Raw genomic sequence first — 13,548 nt, 5'->3', positions numbered from 1 at the left:
AGAGATATGGGCTTCACAGAAACTCTTTGGGACAGTTTCTGTTTCTTCAATTTCCTGGAAATGCTTGAGAAGAACTGGCAATAGGTCCTCTGTAAATGTTTGGAAAAATTCACTAGGAAATCCAACTGAACCTGTGCTTTAGTTTTGGGGAAGACTTTTGATTACAGTTTCAATTTTCTTTATGTTAATAGATCTATTCAGATACTCTAGATTTTCTTGATTCATCCTTGGGATATTATAGGAATCCAGGAATTTATCCATTTCTTCCAGTTCTCTTGTTTCATGACATACAGACTTTCAAAGTAGTCTCTGATAATCTTTTGAATTTCTTTGGTTTCTGTTGTGATATCCCCCTTCTCATTTCTGATTCTGTTTATTAGGGTTTTCTCTCTCTCTATTTCTTTGTGAGTCTTGCTAGTGGTTTATCTATCTTGTTTATTTTCTCGAAGAACCAGCTCTTGTTTTCATTGTCTTTCAGATTTTTTTTTTTTGGTTTCCATGTTGTTGATTTCTGCTCTAAGTTTTATGATCTCTTTCCTTCTCTCTGCCTAATTTGGGCTCCTTTTATTAATCCTTTTCTAAGCTCTTGTGCTCTGAAGTCAAGTTGTTTATGTGCATCCTTTCTTCCGTCCTGAGATATGCTTGCAGAGCTATAAATTTTCTCCTTAATATGACTTTAGCTGCATCCCATAACTTCTGGTAGCTTGGGTCTTCTCATTTGTTTCCAGGTATCTTTTGATTTCGTCCTTGACTTCCATCCTTATCCACTCATTGTTCAGCATTGAGTTGTTTAATTTCCAGGTGTTTGATTTGGTTCTTCGTGGCTGTGTGTGATTCACTTCAATTCTCAGTGCATCGTGATCTGAAAAGATGGTGATACTACTTCTACCTTCCTGATTTCTATTGAGGCATGTTTTTTGTCCTAGCACATGGTCTGTTTTGGAAAATTTTCAGTGTGCACTGGAAAAGAATGTGTATTCTTTCTTTTTCGGGTGTAAAGTCCTGTATAGGTCTATAATCCCTCTCTCTTCTATTTCTTCCTTCAAAGCCAATGATTCCCTGCTGATTTTTGATCTTGTTGATTTATCCAGTGTTGATAAGGCAATTTTGAAGTCTCCGGCTACTATTGTGTTGTTAGCAATGTCCTCCTTAAAATCTCTTAGCAGTTTTTTTTAATATTTAGCTGTTCCCTCATTAGGTGTGTATACATTTAAGAGTGTGATTTCTTCCTGTTGTACGTATCCCTTGATAAATAGAAAATGGCTTTTGTCGTCCCTTCTAATCTTTTTCAACCTCAAATTGATGTTGTCGGATACTAGTATGGCCTCCCCAGCGTTTTTAAGGAAGCTGTTTGCTTGCAGGACTGCTTTCCATCCTTTAACTTTGAGCCTGTGTTTGCTCTGACTCTTCAGATGAGTTTCTTGTAGACAGTAGAAGGTTGGGTTCTGTCTGTGAATCCATTTTGCCACTCTGCGTCTCTTAATTGTGAATTTAGACCGTGATATTGAGAGACATTATTGTTATGGGGTTTTGTGATCTTTCTGTAAGGGTCTGTTGTGCTTGTAGGGTTTGTCTTGTCTTTTGTCTTAAAATGTAGCCTTTTTAACCCTTCTTTTAGGTTTGGTTTTGAGTCTATGAAGTTCCTGAATTGCTGCTTATCTAGAAAATAGTGTACTGTTCCTTCCAGATTGAGTGAGAGTTTAGCTGGATAGAGTATTTTTGGTGAAGCATTCATTTCAGTGGTTTTTTTTGCTATATCCCACCATTGCTTTCGGGCTTGGAGGGTTTCCTCTGATAGGTCTGCTGTGAATCTAAGGAATGCTCCTTTGTACGTGATTTCCTTCTTTGACCTTGCTGCTTGCAGTATTGTGTCTCTATAGGTACCTTCACTGACGTGGGAGGGGAATAAGACCAGTGCTGATTATTTTTTTAAAGCACAATAGCCAGAGACTATATAAGGGACTTGATTAGCCCTGCACTGTCCTCCCATTGTTCATCGATTTGCTGTAGCCGGCCCAGTAACGTCTCCATTTTGAGATTTGTTACTGTTTTTGGCATATCAAATACGGCCATGGGGAGCTTGGCAAGCTCTTCCATGTGGGTGAGATGCTCCCTGCAGCTTGCTGGGCTCTCGAGAGGTCCGGAGGAATTGAATCTGGCTCAGCCATGCTGGCTGCGCACACGGCAAACAACACCCTTTAGCTGTGCTATCACTCCAGCCCTAAGCACTGCAGTAGCTTATTATATAGTACACTATTATTTTTAACTATATATTTATTTTAACTGCTTCCTGATCATAAATATGAACTATACTTAAAGGAATATTAATAGAATTTCTGAAAATAACAAGTTTCATCAGAGGGTCTTTTTTTCCAAAACATCAATTTCTATATACACTATAAAGTAAGAAAATAAGGATCAGATTTTGTTTTCATAGAGTTTACACATTCTTTTATTTCAAACAGCTATGCAACTACTTGTTTTCTTTCTTTAATTGATAACCTGCTGCATCTCAAGTGTCTTTAATCAATCCCAGATCTAATGTAAGACTATAAAACAAATACTTTTAGAGTCAATATTAAAATGAACAAATACAGGGATATCAAAGATTAATATAGGTCTTATATATTAAACTTGCATTAAAATAAAAATGTTTCAGGGCTCAAAATAGGATAAAGTTTATTGGGAGTTTAAGCCAGTCAATAAAACTAAGAGTTCAAATCAACTTGTTTTCTATGGTTTCTTCCTCCCACCTCTAGGAATGCATTTGGAGATTAAAAAAAAAAGTATGCATAATGAGTATTACCACTTATAATTCAGTTTGGATTTCCATATGCTCCCATATGTTAGGCAGGTTGGGAAATGTGATTGATTATATTTTGTTTATTTCCCATTATGTGGACATAGCAGTCATTAATCAAATGTTCTTAAGTAATATTTTTAGATAATATTTCAAAATGTGGAGGCTTAATGAATAATTCTCCTCAGAAGTGTTCAAATATCATTAGAATATATAGCTTTAAATCTTCCTCAACTAAAAAGAAATTCAGATGTGGGTTGGGGCCATGTGACTCTTAAACAATATTTCTCAAGAGACCTAGGATCACTTCCTGCCATACTCAGCTAACAAGGATGAACAGTTCAACACTCAGGCCGATAATACAATATTGCTTGGACCCAGCAGTACTTCAGAGCCTCCATTTTTACTCCTAGGTACTGAATCTGGGCCTCCAGTTTGAAATGGAAGTAGGGTGGATGCAAGTAAATACAGAGTGCTAGTCATTTGAGCTATCTTCCAAGTTCCAAAAGTAACCACTCGGTATATGTGTTTTTTAAGCTTTTCAAATTTCTAACAATGACTTTACAATATTTGAATATATATGAAAAGAATAACATATACTAGTTTAAATGTCTTACTTATTTTAGTATATTTATTAATTGTGTCTCCAGTACATTTGTATCCCTTATATCCTAACAAAAAAAACATTTAATAATGAAGCAAACAAACTTTTGTAAAAATTGTACATAGACTATTTATATTTTCCACCAGAAAAAATATATCAAAATAATTTATATTTTTTTATTTGTTAAAATATGTATATTCTGTGTATATGAGTTTTTTGTATTCTTGTCAGTTATGAGATACTTTTATCAATGCTACATTTTTAGATTTATATAAGAAGTTTTCTATTCCTTTGTAGTTTACTTTGTAAGTGCTTCAAGGTAAATGGATTTTAGAATGAAGTGATTTAAAATTGGATCAATTCATATATTATTTTAAACAAATAATGTAATACAGAACTTGAAGAGTATAAAGCATTTATTCATGACGTTAGCTTTTAGAAAACACAATAAGTTTTAGTACTATTGTTTCATAAAATGTACTTTGGATGAATCAAAATTTTAATTCTATTATAAAATTGATAAGTCTAAGACTAAGTACTCTAATAAGTAACAGCACCATTATTTATTTGACATATATCATTCCAATATGCAGTGAAATTTTATACTATTAAGACCTAAGGTATATTTATTAATTGTGCTTTATTTTAATATTACTTATAGATATATTGCCCCCCAAATTTTTGAAGCTAAACTGTAATATATCAAATGGAAAAACTAGATTTCCATATAAATTAATTTATTTAATTCACTGTATATGATACAGATAACTATGTTGTGAGAGGTGTGAGACATTATTGTATATTAAATATGGCAACAAATTAAACACTTTTAGATGCATACATGCATTTTCAGTTACCATTTTCTTTAAAAAGTATTTCACATAGGATCAAGAGGTAGTCTAGTGGTTAGAGTACATTCCAAGCATGCCCCAAACCCAGGGTTGATCCCTAGAGACACATGATCCCTGGAACTTTGTAGACTGAATTCCTGGTGGCCTGGAGTATTGTCAGGATGGGCTGGAATATCCTCTTGATTTGTAGGGCCTGATCATCATCACATTCTCTGACCCTTTCATTGAATCCAATTCACAGAGTAGTTTGTGGGACCCACAACTTCCTATGAACAGTTTGGAAGTTCCCCCCCACTACCAATTTTATTTTTAAGTACTCCCCAATGTGTTATATACAGATCAAGCAACAAACCTCCCTGTCAGTTTGAAGGTACAAGTAATTACTATGTTTGAGAGAAGATAAGATCTGTTTACATTTAAACAGATTTTCTACACACATTTTATTCTTAGCATAGAGTTTAAAGTGGGCCAATGATTAAAAAGAGAATAATAAGAGCGAATTCAAATAGACTTTAAATTGTAATGATCTATCCATTGTTTAAACTACCTAAAAAATAAAACTAATTTTCAAATGTAAGCGAGATAGATGTGTTTGGGAATCAGTTATTTTGTACACTTGCATGTAAAATAGTTAATAAGTACCCTTAAAATGTAAAAAATAATAGAATGTCTAAAGGAAAAATTATATAAATATATAAAATATTATGTTGCTAATGTATGTGTGAAAAACACATTTGAACAAGATACTGTTGATATGTGTTAAATGCTTCCAGCTAAAGTATATTGATGGCTACAGCATATTCCCAGTGCATGAAAGGTCAGTAAAAACTAATGAATGAATAAAAACTCAAGAGATCTGATAAAACTTTAAAATTTTAATTATAGAATCTAGTTGAACTTGTCATCAAAACCAATCTAAAGACTTTTCAACATCTAAGTATGAATAAAATTTGTAAAATCTAATGAGGAAATGGGTATGTGTTCTGCCACTTGAGACACATGCCTAACTCCTTATTATACAAAATATTTATAAACCTTGGCCTTGACCACTTGTACTGTGTGACCTTAAGTGTCTCCAGTGACCCTCAGTCACCACTAGCATTAGCATTTGGAGTTTGGTTCACCCATCCTTTTCATTTTCCTTCTGGTATGTACTCACGGAACGTAGAGTGGAATTTTTTTTATTAAATATATTTATTTTTTCTATAAAACACATGTATGAAGAGTTACCTTATCTTTTATCTCTGTCTTCACTGAGAATAATACTTTTTGTAAGTTCATCCCATACTATTAATAGCAAAATCTCATATTTTATAGTTAAGTATTATTCTTTTGTGTGTAAACAAGTATATGCATATATATTTTTTTCTCCATCCATTCACCTATTGATGGGTAAATAGTTTGTTTCCAAGTCTTGAAATAATGCTATGGTAGAATATAAAAATGTGATAGGAACATATTCTGTTCTTGAAGATAGAAATAATTAGCAGTGCTAAAAATTGCTATATTACCTAAAGCTGTATAAAGATTCAAGGCAATTCCTATCAAAATTCAAATAGCATTCCTCATAGTAGTGGAAAAAATATAAAATTTATTTGTAACCACAATAAATCTTCCTGCTTTTCCTTCCATCAATTTGGGACCACGATCTGACAGTACTCAAAAACTAGTCCTGACCCTGGTCTCAAGGGTCAGTCCTGGAGATGCTCAGGAAAATATGCTTACTGCAAGAGATCCGTTAGGGGTCTGGGAAGTCAGAGAGTTAGTACAGTAAGTAAGCAGCTGTCTTGCACCCCGAGTGATCCTTCAGGGTGGGATCCAATGGATGTGGTACATAAATAAAGAAAATCAAAAATCCGGGGTCCTCTGTATTCAAAGTAAGTGTCTTAACCTATGTTCCATCTCTCCAGATTGATGTTTGTTTGTTTCTTGACTCAGTGAACATTTTATAAAATTTATAAGGAATTGAAATAATATACCATGTTAATTTTCACTGAAAGCAGAAAAGTATGGTTTTTCAAATAATTGTGTATGGTTTCTTGGAGCAAATAATACAAAACTGTGAGTTCAAGTACACAGAATTGTGTGAATGTCCAAACTCTATGGTGAGTGAAAAGCACAGTGATTATCATTACTATTCATGCTTCTTTGAATGCCTGAACATAGTACAATATAAAATACATAGTATTCCAGTAAATATGTGTGGAAAAAATTTATTGCCAACAATAAACTTAAGTGAATAACAGTTTTTATATAAATCATGTTTGACCTTTTTCTTATGTTTCTTAGAATTTTTATCCTTGACTTTATCATGATGGATTATTTTTCAAATATTAGAGCCTCTCCACTAGGCAGAAACAGTGGAAAATACAAACCAAAAATGGTCAACAGTAAACACTCAAATACTAATTTGTGCTATTGATAAACACAAAAATAACTTTAGCACAAGAGTCAGTATAAAGAAGTATTTGCAGTTTTTAAAAGTTTTAAATTTATTCACAGTAACCAATAATTTTAAAAAAATCATACTTTAAAAAGATTAAAATGTAATATGTTTTTCTATTGCTATTAATATCTTATTGATCTATCACTTCCAAGGGTTAGTGAAAAAATATGATGCACCATGTCAACTCATGAAAATGATTTTACTAAAATACTATTTTTTTAGGGTTGGAGCGATAGCACAGTGGATAGGGTGTTTGCCTTATACACAAAGTATAAGGTTTGATTCCTCCACCCCTCTCAGAGAGCCCTGCAAGCTACTGAGAGTATTTCGCCCACATAGCAAAGCCTGGAAAGCTACTGGTGATGTATTTGATATGCCAAAAACAGTAACAACAAGTCTCATTTGTTGTCAGACGTTACTGGTGCCCGCTAAAGCAAATCGAACAATGGGAGGACAGTACTACAGTGCTACGATAGGACTATTAGACTGTAATAAAGAGGTTTCAGAGTTTACTGGCCTATGATGTTAGTTAAAAAAAGAAAAATCACTAAGCCCTTTCCTCTTACCATGAAAATCTACCTTCTTTAAATAAACAAGTAGAAAATGCCTCCAGCTGCACCCAGGGCTACAATCATCTGCCATGATGATCCCTCCACATCCCAATGAGGTGGTATTGTCCACTTTGTAAGGTACTGGTATTAAACAGAAAATATGGTATTAGGAATGTTTTCATTATGTGTTTACAGAAGAACATTGCATTACATATGGAAGGTTCTCATGTAACAGTTAGGATGATATCCTAAGTGGTCTTTGTAAAAGAGAAATTAATGTTCCTTTGACCCAAATTAAACCCCTTGTTGAGCAAAAATAAGGAACACCTTAAACTTAGGCTAAATTTCTACAATATACATTAATATATTATAACCAACTTATATTTTACAGGGGTGCTGAGCTTCTAATGCATATTAGATCAATTGTCCCTTCATTTGCAAATGAAATATAAATGATTTTTAGAGCACAGTAGTTTTTTTTCTCCAAGACTTATCAAATTATAACATTGCAATTCAGAGGCAATTTTGAGTTTCTTAACAAATGTTAACAACCATAGTTGTTAATATAGGATATAATAGGAAAAAAACAGTGATTATAACTTCCCACATTCACATCATTATAAACCTATGGAATGCCTATATTTTGTTGTTTTATTTGTAAAATAGTAGCATTGTAAAATTTTTCTGTGTTAATAGAAGTAATTGAAAAGTTCAAAGAAGGACTATTTTCTAAGGAAATTTCTTACAAATGTAAAGACACAGTATTGTGCTGAGTGAAATGAATTAGGGAGAGAGCAACAGGCATAAACTTATAGCACACATTTGTAAGATATTAAAAAAAACACAGTATGAGACTAATATGCAAGTACAGTAGAAACAAAGGTCAAGTGGACTGGTCCATGGTTGGAATCTTATCACAAGTCGGGGTGGGTTGAGGTCAATTAAGACAGAGAAGAGACCAGGATGACAATAGTGGTTGGAAATGATCACTCTGAACAAGAACTTAGTGCTGAAAGGGGGTAAAAGTATACACATGATTACCTTTCACTGTGTTGCAAACCATAATGCCTAAAAAAATAACAGAGCGAGAGAGAGAGAGAGAGAACATGTGGATGGCAGGAGGGATACAGGATTGATGGTGGAAAATGTACACTGGTGTTGGAATATTATATGATTGAAACTCAATCATGAAGATCTTTGGAACTATGTATCTCATGGTGATTCAAGAAATGAACAAGATCACTTTAATGTCATAGCGACAACTAGTAACATGGAAGTATGAATTAGGAAGAAACCACCTCAATTTATACTGACTATTCTTTTAGGAAAGGGAAAATATAGTATTTCTTTATATGAAATATTACACTTTTCCAGTGTCTATAACAAAGAGAATTAGAAAAACTAAGAAAGTTATAAGCTATAAGTTTTTAGTATATATATAAAAAGAGAAAGAATATACATAACTTGAGTGTTGACTATGAAATGCCACAGACACTAAGGAGACTATTCAGAAATATGGGATACTTTCAAATTTCCATTTAAAAGCATGTCAGTAATAGCAATATGAATTAAATCGCTAATAAATGCTGAAGAAATATATCCGTTTCTCTTTCAGCATAGGTTCTTAACAAAAGATGGAGAATGTTACCGATAAACTGTGAAACAAATTTTTATTATAGGCTAATAGATTAAGTGGGTAAATATATAATATTCATATAAATTATTTTGTATTTTTATAATTACTGCAAATTTTTTACATAGATATTTCACAATTCAAGTTTTTTGTGTGTCTATAAATATCTATTTGAATAAAATTCTGAGCCAAGAGGGTAGAAAGTATTGAACTGAAATATTTGAAATTCCCACATATAGAAAATAATTTTAAAATAGGAAAAAATTATAGTGTGATCACTGTCACTATCACTGTCCTCCCGTTGTTCATTGATTTGCTCGAGCGGGCACAGTAACGTCTCCATTGGAGACTTTTGTTGTTACTGTGTTTGGCATATCGAATATAGTGTGATATGACTCAATACTAACTAATTAAGTCTATTAACAATTTTATACAAACTCTGAATAATGATTTTGATATTTTAAAAATTTGTGATAGTGATAACACCAAATGAAAAATAAACCAGAGGAAAGAAGAATTTAAGACATCATTCTATAAGATAATAATTTGTCATATTATAAATTATGTGAACAATTTAACTAACATAATTGTGCAGGAACTCAAGTGTATTATCATGATCAAAGAAAAATTACAATTTATAATTATATTAACACTTAAGATAAATATTTAAAAAAGGTCTTATATTGTAAATTACTAATTTAGAATAATAACTGTATCTAAACTTTTCTTCTAAAATCAGTGAATAACATGATAAATTTTCTTTACTTCAGAAATGAGTTATATTCCAAATTATCAATATGGATAGACTAAATAATTGAGGAAAAACATTATTATCTGTGAATTAAAATATAAAAATAAATATATTGTAATCTGTAATGGTTATAAAAACTATTGATTTCAAATGATACCTGAATATCAGTGACGTAACCACAAACTGATCATTTTCTAAATCTTCTAAGTATTCTGCTTGTAAGATATAGATTTGCTAAAATTAGAAAGTTGAAAATGAAGAATCATATACCCAGACAATTTCATTATGCTTCAATACTGCAGAGGCAGGGTGGGATGGAGGGAATGAGGGGTGGGAGGGATACTTGGATCAGTGGTGGTGGAGAATGGGCACTGGTGGAGCGATGGGTATTTGATCATTGTATAATTGAAACCCAAGCACAAATATTTGTAAGTCTACAACTGTACCTCATGATGTTTCACTAAAATAAAAAAAAAAAAACAAAAGTGACTTTTAATTTTTGGCACAACTGAGAACATATTCCAATAGAATACATTGATACAAGTTTTTATTCTTGCAATTGTTAGTAAGTGGTAGACTGGTTATATGATGGTGTCTGAGGATATTTTTTTCTGAGGCTAGAGAGATAATACAGTGGTTTAGGTGCATGCTTTATATGTAGCAGAGTCTGATCTCCAAGCATCATTGAGTGGCCCAGAAAGGAAGGCTGGACCCAGAGACTTGAATCAAATCAATGAAATATAGCAAAGATGATGAGATACAACTTCCATGATAAGCCTTCAAAGGATTATAATTTCCATTTTTCTAGCAGACACTCTTTATTGCTTTCTCAACTTATATGCTTTCATGAAGCAAGCTGGCATGTGGGTGAAGCCCATGTGGCAACGATCTGAAATTGGTATCTAGCCAAAACAGCCTACAAGGAACTGAATGTTGCCAGCAAAGATTGACTGAGTTTAGAAGCAGATATGTCTCTAGTTGAGGTTTCAAATGAGATTATAAACCTTGGGTTAACACCTTTACTGAAACCTTTATAGAAACTGAATCAGAGATTTTAGCTATGGTATGACTGGAATCAGAAATCGTGTGATAATAAATCTGTATATAAGTCATAGAGTCTTAGAGAAATTTGGAGCACAGAAATAGAGAGTTAATATATTCAGTGTAACTATTAATAAATTTCTTTGAATTTCAGTATTCATATCTATAAAATCCCATATGAGAAGTATGTGAGCAGTTAGTAAATATCCTATGAATGGTATCAAGTATTTTGAAATAAAGCTAAATAATACTCATTTTTCTGACTGAATTTGAAAGTTTATAAATTGATATAGAAAGAATATGCTGAAAATCAGTTTTTATATGGATGAAGCTGAGTCTGAAACATCGTGGTTTATAGATATAGAAAAATAGATGTTAAAATGTCTAAGTACAAGTTAGCAGAATTGTACAAATGATAATGGCAATACCAGACCTAGTAATCCCTCCTTCAAATAAAAAGGTATTTTTGTTTTGCTTTGTTTCTGTAGAATATATACAGCACAGAGAAACAGATGAATATTTATGGGTATTTTGAGTACTTCATTTATAAGATAAAAAATAGAGGATGGAATTTATCTTGTCATGTTAAATTATTTTTTCTAAATATACCAACCATATAAAGTCAATTCAGTATAGAAGCAGAGTGAGAGTAAACTAAAGACAAGGAGGGGCTCCAGGGTTATAATAACAAAAACCCTTCTCTGGAAAAAATTGAACTCCTTAATGGAGTGGTAGTGTAATAATGTGTAGATTAGTAGTAGTAGTTGCAATAATATTATCACCAACTATAAATGGAGTTAGTAAAATCTGTTCGTACAAGAACTCTGATTTTACTAACCAAAATGTCTTAAGAGAATTTCATTTTTTGTGTGTTTGATTTATCCCACACATAAAGGGAAATTTTATGCTTTATACCTCATGTGTGAAGACCTGGTTCTGATCCCCAACACTGAACTCTCTCTTTCTTTCTCTTCCTTACTTCCTCCCTCTTTATGTCTAAAAACAAAAATTTTCATTTTTTTTTAATTCGGATTGCTGAGGTAGGAGTGTTACTATAGCTAGAAGAGTGTTTGATCCCATGTTTTCTTGAGCTCACCAGGAATAAATCCTGAATTCAGAGACAGGAGTAATGGCCCCTGAACAATTTCTCTTATGGTCTCAAAACAAACAAATAAAATTTATTGGAATTACTGGATGATTGCTTATAAACAAAGTGCAATAAATATCAATTCAATAATAACTTAATATGAAACATATAGCACATGCAATGCTAGAAACAGATACTATTGTAAGTTATACATGATTTTGAGAATATCCTGTAACTACCACAGTTTTTCCCTGTCTGATTGTACTAGGAAGATCAAGAATTAAATTCTCATATTAACAATATTATTACAAAGGTAATATTTCCATAAACTGATAATGCCAACATGCTGCCATCCTATGGAAAACCTAGCAGTCTCCTAGGTCTTACCCTGAAATGCGTTGTTCAATTTACAACAAACATTGGCTATGTCAAATAATTCACCTTCATTTTAGACTATTTAACAGTGAGATTGTTGTTTTTTCTGTATTTGCTTTTGCATTAAAGCTATTCAACTACACTGATTTTTGGCTCACACCATAGATTTGGCGACAGAAAAGGAAAAGAAAAGTTTTGGAAATCAATAAGCATGAGATAGACGAGAATTAAAAACATTAAGGTAATCCAAATACTAGATAACTGGTGAAGAAATATGCCCAAGGAATGGGTAATTAGAGATTTTCATAAGAGACCAAATATATTATATTTGAGGAAGCAAGTTCCACATTTACTAATGTTTAACTTATTTTTTTCAACCATTGTATATATTTATTTATATATATGTGTGTGTGTGATCACTGCTATAAAAGATTGATTACTAATACCCTGAATAAAAATATATGAATGATTATACTCACGGGTTCTGAATTGAAACTTCATTATTCATTGTGACGATATAAATTCAAATACATTATCAAGTTGGAAAGAAAACATAAGAGAATTTAAACTTTAATGCAAGTTTAAATGAAATCAATAATTTCATAAGGAATACCAATGTTTTACTGTGAACTTATTATACATTTTCTGTAATGAAAACTAAAAATAATGTCTAATAAATGAGAACAACCTGACAAAAAGCAATATCTGGCTTTCTTGTGGCATCTCTCATTGTCCATTAGATTATGTGGACTAATAGATGATAAATGACATATGTTTCTTAATAAGAGTTTAACTTATTGTGGCTATTTAATTTTTTAATCAATCATCCTTTTCCAAGATATTCATGGCTGCATACATGTTCTAAAATAAATGCAATATGTTTATTTGATTTTTAAACATCCTTTTTAAAAATAATTTTGAAGTAAAATATAAAAAATACAAAATAACAAGAGGGCTAGGGATGCCGCTCAGTACTAGAGTGCTTGCCTCACATGTGTGAGGCACTGGGTTAGATTCCCAGCATAATAAAAATTATATGTGTGTGTGTGATTTAGATACTAATACAGCTTGAGTAGATATAGTGAATACAGACACAGAATAAAAAGAATGAAAACTTGAAAAGATTTAACAGTATGCTTCGAAGATGAATGATTTTTCTAAAATAAACTCAATAGAGAGAACTTCAAAGAACTGAGGATTTTATCCAAACCAGAGAGAAAAAGAAATCAAAGTTTCCCTCTCCAATTTATTTCTACAACTACTTGATTAATCACTATTCTTAAAGAATACAATGAAGAAACACACACACATACAGCAAGAACATGGTTAAAATTCACCACGAAAGAAAAGTTTCACTGAAAAATAAAAATGAAACCATGTAAAAGAACTCTTTTGTAGAATTGGTGCAG

Source organism: Sorex fumeus, unplaced genomic scaffold, assembly GCF_029834395.1.
Source record: "Sorex fumeus unplaced genomic scaffold, SorFum_2.1 ptg000008l, whole genome shotgun sequence".
Taxonomy (NCBI): Eukaryota; Metazoa; Chordata; class Mammalia; order Eulipotyphla; family Soricidae; genus Sorex; species Sorex fumeus.
Note: the sequence above shows the minus strand (reverse complement) of the source record.